The following is a 16,167-nucleotide window of genomic DNA, read 5'->3' as shown; positions in this document are numbered from 1 at the left end:
TTCTGGAGCAGATCACTGAGTTGGAAAGGAAGTTGTCGGGTTTGCGGAATTAAGCTTCATTTCGTATTCTTATGGAAAAACTAGATGAGTGTAATGACAAAGAGTTCGAGCTAGAGTTGCAGATTCCATCTGCTGCATAGGACATAGAAAGCTTGTTGATGAGGGTCCTTCTTGCCGAGCATGAGTATGAATGTGCAACAACTATTTCTTTTCTTCTCTTTATGTTTATAGGGAGAAGATTTTGTGGCTGCAAATGTCTGTTGAGGCAGTTGGGCTTTGAGCTTTCTTGCTTTGTCCGCTTTTGATCCTTGGACGTTTTCATAGTTTTGATTTGATTTTCTTTATGCCGGATTGGACATGCCTATAAACTTGGTTTGATTTATTGGTTTGGAACTATTATGTATGCATGAATTCCATGGTTTTCTTTTTCCTTTTACACTCTTGCTCAGGAGTTATATGCTTACACCTAGTAGGACATGGTTAATCTGCTCCTTCATCTTTGCTTACACCAACTAGGACATGGTTTACACTTATGTTGACATACGACATAAATGATAAGTCTTAATGCTTCTGAACACTCATATTTTTCTCCTACAACCATCCCATCCATTACCCCAAAAGAGTTTACTCCTTTAATCCATCTTTTTAAAATCAACTGCGGAGGAATTTCATCTACTTCAAGTTTATTAAAAATTCTCAAGAAATGTTTATTGGTGCTCAAGATTGTCGATTCTGATACAAGTGTTTGAGCCCTTCATTATCATTCAAATCAAAATCTACAATTAAAGCATTCCACATGTCTTCAAAATCCTTTAGTGTAAGTATTATGAATGCATTTTTTCAACACACTTTTGAGTTTGGACTTTTTAAAGCAAACTAGACATGGGCCCGCGTGTTGTGCCGGTATATTTATTCAATGTTTTTGAAATAAATTGTAAACAAATTAATTCTAACAAAATAAACTAATTAAATTAAGATATAATAAGTGTTAAATTATACAAATTTTACAGTAAATATAAATTGTATATATGTACAAAGTTGTGTTAAGATAAAATTAATAATTGTACCTGTATAATTATTAATATCAATTATAGGTAGATGTTATTAAATCATTCATCCAAGTTGAAAATATCACCTGAATATTATATAGTCTAATTATATTTTCAGAATCATCACCTTGTACAATTGATATTATTTTTACAGACATGTCTTTGATATTTGATGTCAGTATTTTGTAGTGAATTATGTATGATATTTAATATCACCTAAATATTATCAAGATCAACTATTTAAACTCAAAATTTATATTGACCTTCCGCAATTTCTATAACTTATATTCATTTTCAAGTTGCGTTGCATGGATATGTTTATTATATTTTTTTTATATTATTATTGGTTTTTTGTGTTTTACATATATATTTTCTATATTGAAGTTCATTTTATATTGAATTGATAATTAAAAAATCAATAAACAAAATATCCACAAATTGAACTCAAAGTTTATATCATCATGGTCATTCTCAAATATGTTACCATTAGACATTTGCTACCAAAGTTTAAAACTTTGTCAAGAAAAGCAAAAAAAATTGCAGGATAACCCACTGGGTATTATTGATAAGTCTATAAATTAATCAAAGAAAGAGAAACTTTGTTGAAAAATGTGAACTTTTAAGCAAGAGACTTGCAGAGCCAAAGGAAAAAATTGATTTTGATTGTTGAGAAGAGAAAATGAATTATTTTTATTATTATTATTATTTTAGAAAAAAAAAAAAAATTAAGAATGTTGAGAAGAGAACTCACATATGTTGTGCGGTTAATCTGGAGAGGATAACTCCCTGTTAGGAGAGAAGATATTTAGATTAGCTCAATTTGGAAGGAAGATATTCAGATTGACTTAGATTCCAACTAAGGTAGCCAAAGATCATGCAACTTCCTAATCCTACGTATTTGAATCTTATCTCAACTCTATCATGAGTGCTATATAAACCCATCATAACTTGTTTTCAAGGGGGCTGGGCAATTGTTCTAAGCAAATTTTCCTAGGAAATATACTGTTCTTTGTAAGCTCTCAAAAACAATAAGATAACAGTGGACGTAGGCTAAAGATCTAACTTGCCAAACCACTTTAAAAATCTCTCTGCCATTTACTTTATTGCATTTATTATTCATCCACTGCTAGTTATCCATAATCACGCACACATCTATTCCGGTTCTGACAGGGTCAATCAGAATTCTTTGGTTGGTGCAGATTTTTGTATCAATATTTTGGCGCTAGAAGGAGGGCCGAATTCACAGCAGCTTTCCATGTTTTTCCCTCAAGTCTCAACTTCTTCAACAAATCCCAGCTTCTTAATCTAGAATCATGTCATCAAATGTGAAAATCTGAGCAGGATAAAGTTTGAATCTAGCTAAGTGCTAAACATAATAACTGTAGCCTTTGAGTTAGCTTTCCAATGGTCTAAAAATCATCCAAATATGAGGTCTATAGCTCAAGTTATCATCAAAATACTGAAGCCTGTTCCAAATTAGAGTTCTTAGATCTCGTAGCCAGATCACTCAAATCGCGTGCTCAAATCTGTCAGATTAGAAAGAGCTCGCTAGCTTTCTAGCTCTCTGGCTCTCGAAGCTTTCTGATCGAGCTATGCTCTCAGATCAAGCTCTCCATGCTTTCTAATCGAGCTGTGCTCTTAGTTCAAGCTCTCTATGCTTTCTAATCGAGCAAATATTCTCAGATCAAACTCTCCAAGCTTTCTAATTGAGCAATGCTCTCAGATCAAACTTTCTATGCTTTCTGATCGAGCAATGCTCTCAGATTAAGCTCTCAGATCAAGCTCTCTATGCTTTTTGATCAAGCAAAGCTCTCAGATCAAGCTCTCTATGCTTTCTGATCGAGCAATGCTCTCAGATTAAGCTCTCCATGCTTTCTGATCAAGCAATGCTCTCAAATCAAGCTCTCTATGCTTTTTGACCGAGCAATGCTCTCAAATCAAGCTCCCCATGCTTTCTGATCGAGCCATGCTCTAAGATCAAGCTCTTTATGCTTTTTGATTGAGCAGTGCTCTCACATCAAGCTCTCTATGCTTTCTGATTGAGCAATGCTCTTAGATGAAGCTCTCTATACTTTCTGATCGAGTAATGCTCTCAGATCAAGTTCTCAATGCTTTCTGATCAAGCCATGCTCTCAGATCAAGCTTTTTATGCTTTTTGATTGAGCCATGCTCTCAGATCAAGCTCTCCATTCTTTTTGATCAAGTAGTGCTCTTAAATCAAGCTCTCCATGCTTTCTAATCAAGCAATGCTCTCAAATCAAGCTCGCCATGCTTTCTGATCGAGTAATGCTCTCAGATCAAGCTCTCCATGCTTTCTGATCAAGCTATACTCTCAGATCAAGCTCTCCAAGCTTTCTGATCAAGTTATACCCTCAGATCAAGCTCTCCAAGCTTTCTGATCTAGCAATGCTCTTAGATCAAGTGCTCCATGCTTTCTGATCGAGCTATGCTGTTAGATCAAGGTCTCCATGCTTTTTGATCGAGCTATACTCTTAGATCAAGCTCTCCATGCTTTCTAATCGAGCTATGCTCTTAGATAAAGAGCTCCATACATTTTGATCGAGCTATGCTCTTAGATCAAGCTCTCCGCGCTTTCTAATCGAACTCCTCTCACTCTCAGATTGAGCTCCTTTTGCTCTCAGATCGAGCTCCCTATGCTCTTAGATCAAGCTCTTTATGCTCTCTGATTAATCTCATAAGCTCGCTCATTTGCTTGAGATCACGTGTTGAAGATCTCTTAGATCTCTTAGATTGCGACAAGCATAATTCAAGTTCTTCAGTTCAAGACTGCAGCCTATAGTGCGACAACCATCCAGATCAAAGACATGAGTTTTTGAAGCGTGATTACGCACTCCAAAAACTGGGGGGCTATTGTTGTGCGGTCAATCCAAAGAGGATAATTCCCTATTAGGACAGAAGATATTTAGATTGGCTCAATTTGGAAGGAAGATATTCAGATTGACTTAGATTCCAACTAAGGTAGCCGAAGATCATGCACCTTCCTAATCTTACATATTTGAATTTTGTCTCAACTCTATCATGCAAATGGGTGCTATATAAACCCATCATAACTTGTTTTTAAGAGGGCTGGGCAATTATTCTAAGCAAATTTTCCTAGGAATTATACTGTTCTTTGTAAGCTCTAAAAAACAATAAGATAACAGTGGACGTAGGCTCAAGTTCTAACTTGCCGAACCACTTTAAATATCTCTCTGCCATTTACTTTATTGCACTAATAAACATTCTTTGCTAATTATAACTAATCATGAACACATCGGTTCCGATCCCGAAAAGGTCGATCGGATCTTACTGGTTGGTGTAGAATTCTGTATCAACAACATAGAAAACAACAACAACTCCAACAGTATAATCTGAAGGCAACTTAATTGAAGTATTGAAGAAGCCATGAAGATAAAGGTCCTGTGACACAAATCCATTTGCTACAATTAGAATTGACCACCACCTATAGCAAAAAAAGCATTTGATGATAGCATCATAAAGAAAGACGATAATTGTAAAACCCACAAATTAAACAACAAAATCAACAAAAAGAGATAGAAGAAATATAATTAAAACTACATATCAATATTTTTTTTCCTTTGTCATCACTAAAATTGAATTTGTTTTATGTGTGTGATGATAAAATGAATGGTTCGGTAACATGTCTATAGTTATCCTAATTCATCATATAATATATCAAATTAAATCCCTATCTTTCTAGTTTCCAAAGAATCAAACCGCTCATCAATTGGATTTTTACTGAGCAAGTTATGATTAATTTACTACTGACTGTTAAGTGAAAATCGAGAAATAGGGAAAACTGAAATGTGTGCGATGATAAAAAGAATGGTTTTAAAGTAGGGCTAAAGTTATCCAAATTAAGTGTATAATATATCAAATTAAAGATCTGTCTGTCTAGTTTCTAAAGGTTTAAACCTCTCATCAATTGGATTTTTATTGAGCAAGTTATGGTCAATTTACTACTAACTATTCAGTGGAAACAGAAATGTGAGTGATGATAAAAAGAATGGTTCGGTAGTGGAGTTAAAGTTATCCAAATTAAGCGTATAATTCATAAAATTAAAGCTCTATATATTTAGTTTCTAAATATTTAAATCTCTCATCAATTGGATTTTTATTAAGAAAGTTATGGCCAATTTGCTACTAACTGTTCAGTGGAAACTAAAATATGTGTGATGATAAAAGAAATTGTTTAAAAGTGGGGCTAAATTTATCCAAATTAAGCGTATAATATATCAAACCTGTCTGTCTAATTTCTAAAGATTCTAATCTCTCATCAATTGGAGTTTTATCGAGCAAGTTATGGTCAATTTATTACTAATTGTTCAGTGAAAACCTAAATGTGTATGATGATAAAATGAATGGTTTACTAAAGCTACATGGTTTAACATCAAACATCAGTTGATATTTGTTATTTAAATGAAATTAGTTATATTCAACAACAAACTCTTTTCATGATATATGTATGTAACATAAAAGATATCATCAAAAAGAGATAGAACAATTACAATTAAAACTACATATCAATATTTGTTTTCCTTTAAGGATAATAATAATGGTTCGGCATATTATAAATGGCTTACTAAAACTACATGGTTTGGCAACAAACATCAGATGATATTTATGATACAAACAAAATTTGTTATATTAAGCAACAACCTATTTTCGATATATGTATGTAACATAAAATAATATCAATAAAAAGAGATATAACAAATACAATTAAAACTACAAATCAATATTTGTTTTCCTTTGTCATCACTAAAATTCAATTGGTTTTATGTGTGATGATAAAATCAATGGTTTGATCGCAGGTCTATAGTTATCCAAATTCTTTGTATAATATATCAAATTAAAGTTCTATCACTATAGTTTCCAAAGATTCAAACCGCTCATCAATTAGATTTTTATTGAGTAAATTATGACCAATTCACTACTGATTGTTCAGTGGAAACAAGAAACAGGAGAAACCAAAATGTGCATGATGATAAAAGGAATGATTCAGAAGTGGGGATACATTTATCAAATTAAGTTTATAATATATCAAATTAAAGCCCTATCTGTCTAGTTTCTAAAGATTCAAACCTCACATCAATTGGAATTTTACTGAGCAAGTTATGGTCAACTTACTACTAACTATTCAGTGGAAACTGAAATGTGTGATGATAAAAGGAATGGTTCGGCAGTGGGGCTACAGTTATCAAAATTAAGCGTGTATATACCAAATTAAAGGCCTGTATCTCTAGTTTCTAAAGCTTTAAACCTCTCATCAATTGGAGTTTTATTGAGCAAGTTATGATCAATTTTCTACTGACTGTTGAGTTGAAACCGAAATGTGTGTGATGATAAAAGAAATGGTTTGGAAGTAGGGCTAAAGTTATCTAAATTAAGCGTATAATATATAAAATTAAATCCCTATAAGTCTAGTTTTCAAATATTCAAACCGCTCATCAATTGGATTTTTACTGAACAAGTTATGACTAATTTACTACTGACTGTTCAGTAGAAATCGAGAAACAGGAGAAATTGAAATGTGTGTAATAATTAAAAGAATGGTTCGACAGTGAGGATAAAGTTATCCAAATTAAGCATATAATATATCAAATTAAAGCCTTGTGTATCTAGTTTCTAAAAATTCAAACCTTTCATAAATTGGATTCTTATTGAGCAAGTTATGGTCAATTTACTATTGACGGTTCAGTGAAAGCCAAAATATGTGTGATGATGAAAGGAATGATTCGGTTGTGGGGGCTACAGTTATCCAAATTAAGTGTATAATATATCAAATTAAATTCCGTCTGTCTAGTCTCTAAATATTCAATCCTCTCATCAATTAGATTTTTATTGAGCAAGTTATGATCAATTTACTATTGATTATTCAGTGGAAACCGAAATGCGTGTGATAATAAAATGAATGGTTTACTTAACCCAAATTTAAGGGATTATCATATTGGCACTGATAAGAAATATTTCAAGTAACACCTATTAATTGGAAAACGGAATCAGCTAAAATTAATTCATTTAACATATATACTCACACATCAATAGGACATAAACAATTAATCACTCATATAAGAAATTAAAATACACGAATGTTTTTACAGAAAACGTATTCAATACAATTGAACTGTTTCTACTAATATAGATATGACACATAGTCATAGTTTGGCTGACAATAAGATCATCCTCGATTTGATCTTAGTAAAGTACATGAACATTTCCTTGAAAACAAACATAACAAAATTTAATCGATCTTTATGTTAAGGAACAATTATTCATTCGTATAACAACTGTTACCTGAAAACGAAATCAACAAAAGTTAATTAATCTTCATATTAAAATTGTTAAGGAATACACTTATCGTTCGGCAGGACTAACACAATTAATCATTCAAATAGATTAATCAAACAAAAACAATCATTCAATCAAATAATAACTGTTAAAATAGTTAGGAGATATACTTACAATTTCGTATTAAAATAGTTAGAAGATATGCTTACAGTTAAGAAGAACGAATCAAAATAACAACTCATTTGACAATGTCAATCGGACATCCAACCTTTATTCTATGTCAATTCATGAATCTTTGACCTGTAAGTAACAACAAAAACATAAATAAATAAAAAATTATCGATTAATAAAATCATGAAGAACAGACGTGTTATTGACACAAACTAACATGACCTATAAACAATTAACAAAAGACCATACGTATTGTTGACACCAACTAACATATTGCGATAATACATAACTGAACATACACTCCTTTTATAGCCCCTTATTTAGACCTTTCAAATGCCAACATAATTAAATACGAATTGAATACGAAGAAAGGTTTGCAATGTTAATACAATGCATCTGTATAATTATTAATCAATAATGCTACAGACATCGGGACTGTGCACCGAAAATCTTACACAAATTACGTGTCACGTGATTCAGACCAGCCACATATCCCGATAACAAATATTTTGTGAGTGAACGACCGTTCATCAACTTTGGACGGTCGTTCACTGTTATTGGACGAGAGTCCATTATATGTGGACGCCCGTCCATGCGAAATGAACGATGGATGGGGGGCCACATACAATAGACGCCCGTCCATACTTTAAAAAAAAAAATTCCAAACAAAAATAGCAAGCCCTCTTCTTCTTCGTCTTCATTCCCCATCTCTGCTCTTCTTCTTCGTTTTCATTCCCCATCTGCACTCATCTTCTTCTTCGTCTTCATTACCCCTGAATATCTTTTGTGCCTTAGTGATTTTGTTGATGATCTGGATAGATTGACTGGAGTTAAAGATAACGAGGTTGTTGCGAATGGTGATAAACCATCCGAGATTTGCCTAGGTTCTCAGTTGCTAGCCTTTTCTGGTGCATTCACATCTGCTCAGGTGAGAGATGTATTTGATACGGAAATGGATTAGGATAATAGTTCTGACAGGGATGGAACAAGCAACATGTTTGAGGAAACTGAGAGTATCTCTGTCAGGGAAGTAATGAAAGTACAGTTTTCAATGAAGATGAGTCGTCAGACAACTCATTGTGGATTGATTTGGGTCAGAGTCTGTTGGGGTCTGATAATGCTGGGCACTTGAACAAACACCAAATTGCCTCTCCTTACCACCTTTTTGGTTCAGTGGCAGGAAGAACCACAAGCGACTCTCTCCAAAGCCAACATCAAAGATGTATGGCAGCGCAATTTATGATGACAAAAAGGTAAACATGGGGTCAAATGGTGACCACCATGTGCTCTCATTTGATGCTGCCGTTCGATTAGTTTCGCAAGAATTGGACTGCTTGAAGGAAGTTCCTAAAGAAGAGCAATTTGCAGAAACAACGGCTTGAGAAAGAACCAAATGTTTTTAAATTTACAGTATGGACGGGGGTCCAAAATTCAGAGACGGTCGTCCATAACTGATGAACGAGCGTCCCTGTATTTTATTTAATTTTTTTTTTTTTTTAAAGTATGGATGGACGTCTATTGTATGTGACCCCTTGTCCATAGTAAATGGACTCCCGTCCATATTATATGGACGAGAGTCCATCGTTATGGACGGGCGTCCACATATAATGGACTCCTGTCCAATAACAATGAACGACCATTCAAAGTTGATGAACGGCCGTTCACTCGCAAAATATTTGTTAACGGGATACATGGCTAGTCTGACTCATATGACACGTAATTCGATGTAAAATTTTGGTGCACAGTTCTGGTGTCTGTAGCATTATTGAATTATTACTAAACATGTATGCTTTTACTACCAATGCAATGCACCTATGTAATCCAATCTTTATGTCTATTTATTTAGAATTTGGAATATCAATGCAGCAATTAATATTGTCTACATCATCACCAATAAAATTCAACCAGATGGCAATCACAAATGCAAGGTGTCTTTATGGTTAAACCTTTAGAATGTCAATGCAATGCACCTATATAATTAGTATTATTATTAATTATTAATACAACAATGCAATGCACTTATATAATCCAATCTTTATGTCTATTTATTTAGACTTTGGAATACCAATGCACCAATTAATATTGTCTACATCATCACCAATAAAATTCAACCATATGACAATAACAAATATAAAGTTTCATTATGGTTAGACCTTTAGAATGTCAATGTAATGCACTTATGTAATTAAAATTGGTCTAATTTTTTTAATTAATTAATAATTATAGATGAAGTAATAAATACCAATCCAACGTGTCAAGATAGAGTAATTTGATTAGCTTATCAATCCAATATGTCAAAATAGAGCAATTTTAAAGCTTTTAAAATATGTTACATGACAAACAACCTGTATGGGTATTCAGCTTGGACAAATATTAGCATAAATTTAAGGATTACAAGGAAAATTCTACAGAAAATGAAAAAAAAAATTTCATAACTTTTTTGCCCTCTTCGTAAGACTGATAAAGTGATAAGTATTGCAATGCCCCAAAGCTATTGACAATGGCAGTCCTAAAACAACCAAAAAATGAAACTTGAAAAAGCAAAACAAAAATATCCATTAAAAAGAAGAACTGGTTTCAAAAAGCTTACCTTTTTTGCGGCTTAAGATGCAATCTGTAGCTCGAAATGGGAAAATGAAGAAAGAAAAGCTTCAAGTGAAGAGCAAACAGGAGAATAACGAGGTTGAAAGCTGAGAAAGAGTGAAGTAAAGTAAGGGCAGAGAGAAGAACAATGGCACACCATCACCACCTCAAACAGAAGTCTCAGCAGCTCTACTCTGTAGCAGCTCTCTCTCTGTTGAAACCAACACCAAGAACTACACAGTAGCTACTCACAGAAAGAACAGGAACGACTTTTACTGATTAATCCTCCGTTTTCAGTATATTACATCTGTACCACTGAAACTTGCCCAAAAGAATTTTTTTTCTTCTTCTACGGTCTACGTTTTTCTCTCTCTGTTTCTAAAACAATAAAATATCTATGGGTGCGTTTGGTTTAGTATTTTGGATAGGATTTTAGGGATAGTATTGAGTTATTGGATATGGGAGTATTACGAGGTAAATTTTAAAAATTTATAAAAAAGCCCTTAAGCTTACTAATTTAACTAAAGACCCTAACATGTAAAATGACAAAAACACCCCCACCATCTGCAGTGTCAGATTCCGGCCACCACCGCCGGAATCTGGCCGGAAAATTTCGTTACGGCACAGACTTGTCGGATCTGTGCCGTAACACGTCGTTATGGCCTTTTCCGGCTAGATCCATGGTGGATCTGGCCGGAAAAGGCCAGATCTACGGTTTGTTTTGGCCGTCGACGGCCGGAAAAGGCCAAACGACGGCCATCTTTGGCCGTCAGCGACGGCCAAAGATGTGGCCGTCGTTTTCGGTCAACGACGGCCAAGATTTGGCCGTCGTTGACCGTCAACGACGGCCATTTCTTTGGCCGTCGCTGACGGCCAGATCTGGCCTTTTCCGGCCAGATCCGTGGTGGATCTGGCCGGAAAAGGCCACAGCGGTGAACTTCCGGCCATTTCTGGTCGGAAGTTTGGCCGTTGTACAGATTCTGGCTATCACCGACGGTGGTGGCCGGAATCTGACAAGTTGGGTTGATGGGGGTGTTTTTGTTAATTTTTAAACTTTTTTTTTAGGGGGTATTTAGTGAAATTAATAACTTTATGGGGTTAAAATGTAATTAAAAAAAATAGGGTAATATTTTGAGAATATTGTACCAAACGCTATTTGAAAAATAGGATCCAGAATAGGGATAAAAATATTACACCAAACGCAGCCTATGTAGCTTTTCACTCAGATAGTCAGATGCTATGCTTGTCTTCTTCACTTGTCAAACAGTCAACACCGTACAAATATGGAAACACTGTCTCTGACCGACTCATAACTTTTTGACTCTCCAAACAGCAGTTCTGGCTGTACAACATAAGTTAAAAAATCCCCAACATCAACTTTAATAAAAAATCTTTAAACTAAAAACATAAGGAAAATGAAAAAAAAAAAAAAAAAAAAAAAAAAAAAGAAATCGGTATAGGTTCTTAAACCGGAACCTAAAATATAGGGTTTAGTTCATTTTCCGGATACTTTATAAAAAATTAATTACTCTCTTTAGTTTAAAAAATAATAAAAATATCTTAAAAGTTTATAAATATACCCCTAACAAATTTTGATTACTCATTTATTTGTGTTTAATGTGACTTATAAATCCTCTGATCTTTAGGCAACATTTGAATTTAATCGACTCATCACAATTCATATAAAATTTCTCAATCAAAACCAAAATACAAATAATTAATTAAATTGATTAAACAATCATACTATAAATCTATAATTTAATATTATAATTAATTAAATTTCTAATAATTTAATTAAGTATTGTACTAATGTTTATAATTGAATATTATAATTAATTAAATAATCATACTATAAATCTATAATATAATGTTATAATTAATTAAAATTTTAGTCATTTAATTAAGTATTGTACTAATGTAGTAAATTTCTAATGTTTATAATATAATGTTATAAATTTATAATTAATTAAGTGATTATAATATAATGTAATATTATTATTAATTAAGTAATTTAATTATAATGTAATGTTTTAATTAATTAAATTTCTAATCATTTAATTAAGTATTATACTAATATTTATAATAGAATGTTATAATTAATTAAGTAATCATTGAATTAAGTAACCATACTATAAATTTATAATGTAATGTTATAATTAATTAAATTTCTAATCATTTAATTAGGTATTGTAGTAAATTGTTAATATTTATAATATAATATCATAATTAATTAAGTAATAATTTCATTATGTAATATTATAATTAATGATGTGATCATACTATAATGTAATTTTATAATGAATTAAGTAATCACACTATAAATCTTTAATATAATATTATAATTAATTAAATTTCTAATCATTTAATTAAGTATTGTACTAATTTTTATAATGGACTGTTATAATTAATTAATTAATCATTTGTTTATAACTTAATGTTATAATTAATTAAGTAATCATACTATAAATTTATAATGTAATGTTATAATTAATTAAATTTTTAATTATTTAATTAAGTATTGGACTAATATAGTAAATTACTAATATTTATAATATAATGTCATAATTAGTTAAATAATTATTTTATTACGTAATGTTATAATTAATTATGTGATCATATTATAATGTAATATTATAATGAATTAAGTAATTATACTATAAATTTTTAATGTAATATTATAATTAATTAAATTTTTAATCGTTTAATTAAGTATTGTATTAATATTTATAATGGAATATTATAATTAATTAAGTGTCAATTGATTAGGTAATTATTTAACTAATAATGTATTATTGTTTATCAATTTATTTTATATAATTAATTAAAACTAATTTATTATAGATATATTTAGAACTTGATAATTAAAGTAAATAACTAAATGTTATATTATTATTAAATCAAATATATTATTATATTAAAAAATAATTATTTTAATTGGTTTTAATTCCAATTATACATTTAATTAATCAAAACTTTAATATTAATACATTAAAATTTTTTATATTATGTATTTTATATGTAATAAATATAATTATATATTTATTTAATTATGTTATTATAAAAATTTAACTTTTTTTATTTTAATTTTTTTTATATATAAAATTATAATAGACCTCTCATTCTTCATAGATATTTTATTTTAGTCTAGATTTCATATTTTATTTTAGTCTAGATTTCAACACAGGTAGGTTTCAAGGAGGTTCCAAACCGGATATCCGTTGTAACTTTTTTTTTCAAGTTTCGGTTCCTCCATATTTAGGAAGTAGAATTAGAACTGGATAGTATCAATTCCAAAAAAATGGAACCAGAGGTAATACCGATTCCAGGTCGATTCCGATTCCAATTTTATCCGCTACCGTGCTCACCCCTACTACTACACATGATCACAACATCTCTTTACATCTACATTTGAGCTTTCATCCTCTGCTCCCATGACCAACGCCGTCAACTTCTCCGCCACTCTTCGCACACCCTCTTCTTCGACCCCTGCTCTCCACAGATCAACGGCGTTCAAGCGACAAAATCTCAGACCCACTCGCCGATGTCGTTCACTGAGTCCGACACCGATTTCGAGCTTCAGTCTTCGTCACGGTGAGGAAACACTGTTGGAGGCTCGAGACGTCGGCGTTGAAGGTCAGAATCGCAATTGGAACATTTGCTGAACTGCTTTTCATTTAGAATTCGTTAAAATCTTCTGCTTTTGGATTAAAACTTGAATTTTGCTCTTCAATTCAGTTATCAAAATGGAGGATGCATTTTTCTGAGGGAAATATTTTGTAAAGTTCATTGCTTTTTTTTTTTAAAAAAAAAAAATTATTAATTGGAATAAAAAGGTTTTAGTTTTAAGTACAATTGTTATATTTAACAGAGCATGAGCAAGCAGTGGCGGAAAGAAATATACTGAGGGATCAACTGGCTCGGAGAAATGAGGAAATTAAGAAGCTTAAAGAGTTGTTGATTCGGCATTGAAGGAATTGAGCAATGTAGTTACTCGTTTAAAGGAAGTTTCTCCTTCTAATGAAGAAGAAGATGGAAAAAAAATAGCTCAGCAGCCGATATCCCCTGAAGTGAAATCAGCTAACAAATGTGAACCACAAAAAGTTGAGCCAAAAACACCTGAAGTAAGAGCAACAGGAAAACGCAGAAACGATATATGGGGACGATCAAGTGGAGATGATTCATTGCCACCTTCGAAAAAGTCTCATCTCAGCCGGAGCACAGGACGGTCCTTTCCTTAGTTTTGGAATTTCTTAAGTGTTAGGGGTTCTCTATGGAGTTTGAAGTTATTGTGCTAGAGAGGATTTTCTCATTGTACTTTTACTTTGTTCAATGAAATTTTGCCTTAATGTTAACGGCACGATCATATTAAATTTCTGGGTTTTCAGTAACTTCTAAAAAGTATCAGTATCAAATGATGCATACTTAAGAAAAAAAGGTTGCAGCTTATTTGCAGCTTTCAGCTTGCGGTTTGATAATTATATATACAAGCTGAAAGCTGCAAATAACCTGCCACCACTTTATATATATATAAGTTAGAAAACCAAATAAGTTCAGTTTTTATAATAAACAGATAGAAAAACCTTAAAAGCACAAAACCATATCATAATTCTACAATTATTTTCTTGTGCAAACATTCAATTGTAGACCTGTTAAGTTCAATTTTGTATGTTAGAAAGTGGCATAGCAAATGCCTCATGCAAGATTAATCTGAAGAGAAAATAGCATCATATTCTTCTAAATATTAAACTTTTGGTTGTTTCAAACGAGCCACACTAATTGTTCTTTCCTTTTCTTCAATAATCCTCTTCTCCTTAAGGATTAAATTTAGTAAGTTTGTAGAGATGGCAATCTGCAGAATCCCACATATTGAATAAAGTATTATAAAGTGCAAGAAACATTTTGCAAACGGCTGTATATTTAGGCATGGATTGAGCAGAAGATGGGAATGACCAATTTTGTGAATTGGAAGAGCTTGTTGTAGTTAGCTTCTGGAAGGCCTTATGCGACTACTGAAATTGGGTCCAAGATGGGTCAGGCTTATTAAAGGCATGCAATGTTATGGCAAATTCAACATAAAGTTGGGCTGGGATAGAGATTCCAATGGGAAGGTCTGGGTCCTTGAATTAGACTCTTGTTTATGTCAAATTTGATCTCTCTTTATTTCGGTTGAGATTTTGAAAATTTTGATTCGTTTTATTTGATGGTTTCTTAGTAAATTTGATCACTCTTTAGAAAATATCAATATTCAAAGAACGATGCATTCCCACCAAAAGATGGAATTCCGGACTGAACTACTGGGGTTTCAACCCGGATTTGGAGACTAAACATAACTGCTTACCTTCGACTTTGCTTCCTCCAATTTCATCTTGACTAGAGTTCATGGACTAGGAATACAGTTATTCCTAACATGATAAGAATAACCTCCCCTTATATATACGTAGTTCAGTGGAGGAGTCAGCAGCTTGGAGTTTCCTAAGCTGATTAGAGTTGTGTTTACTGTTGATCCAATAACAAAAACAAGATTGTAAAATTTACTAGATAAGTTATCTAATGCAATGTAGTAAGAATGTGCCTGAATTTAGTGATGAAATAAAGATATTTTTTAGGCTTTGTTAAGTACTTAGTAAAGTACTGTGTTTAATTATTATATCATTGCATATCTATGATAACATCAAAGATCTTATATTATTATATACTACCAGACGAAGATTAGGTTAGGTTTGCACATTTGTATAGATCATTTGTCATGGGTTTAGGTAAAGCTCTACATTTAGAGACAACTTTGGGCCGCATTAATATGAGAAAACGATCCCTTACCTTCGAAAAAGTCTCATCTTAGTCAGAGCATAGGTCGGTCCTTTCCTTAGTTTTTGCTCTAGAATTTTAAGTCTTTTTGCTAGACAGTATATCTCTTTGTACTTACACTTTATCTGAGAAGAAATTTTTACCTTAATGTAAATAAAAGATGAAATTAAATTTCTAGGTTTTGAATTTTAAATAATATCAGTATCAAATGATGCATTTTTAGAGAGAAACATTTGCGAGTCTATTA

This window comes from Pistacia vera, unplaced genomic scaffold (assembly GCF_008641045.1).
Source record: "Pistacia vera cultivar Batoury unplaced genomic scaffold, PisVer_v2 Contig521, whole genome shotgun sequence".
Taxonomy (NCBI): Eukaryota; Viridiplantae; Streptophyta; class Magnoliopsida; order Sapindales; family Anacardiaceae; genus Pistacia; species Pistacia vera.
This window is presented reverse-complemented; position numbering follows the sequence as displayed.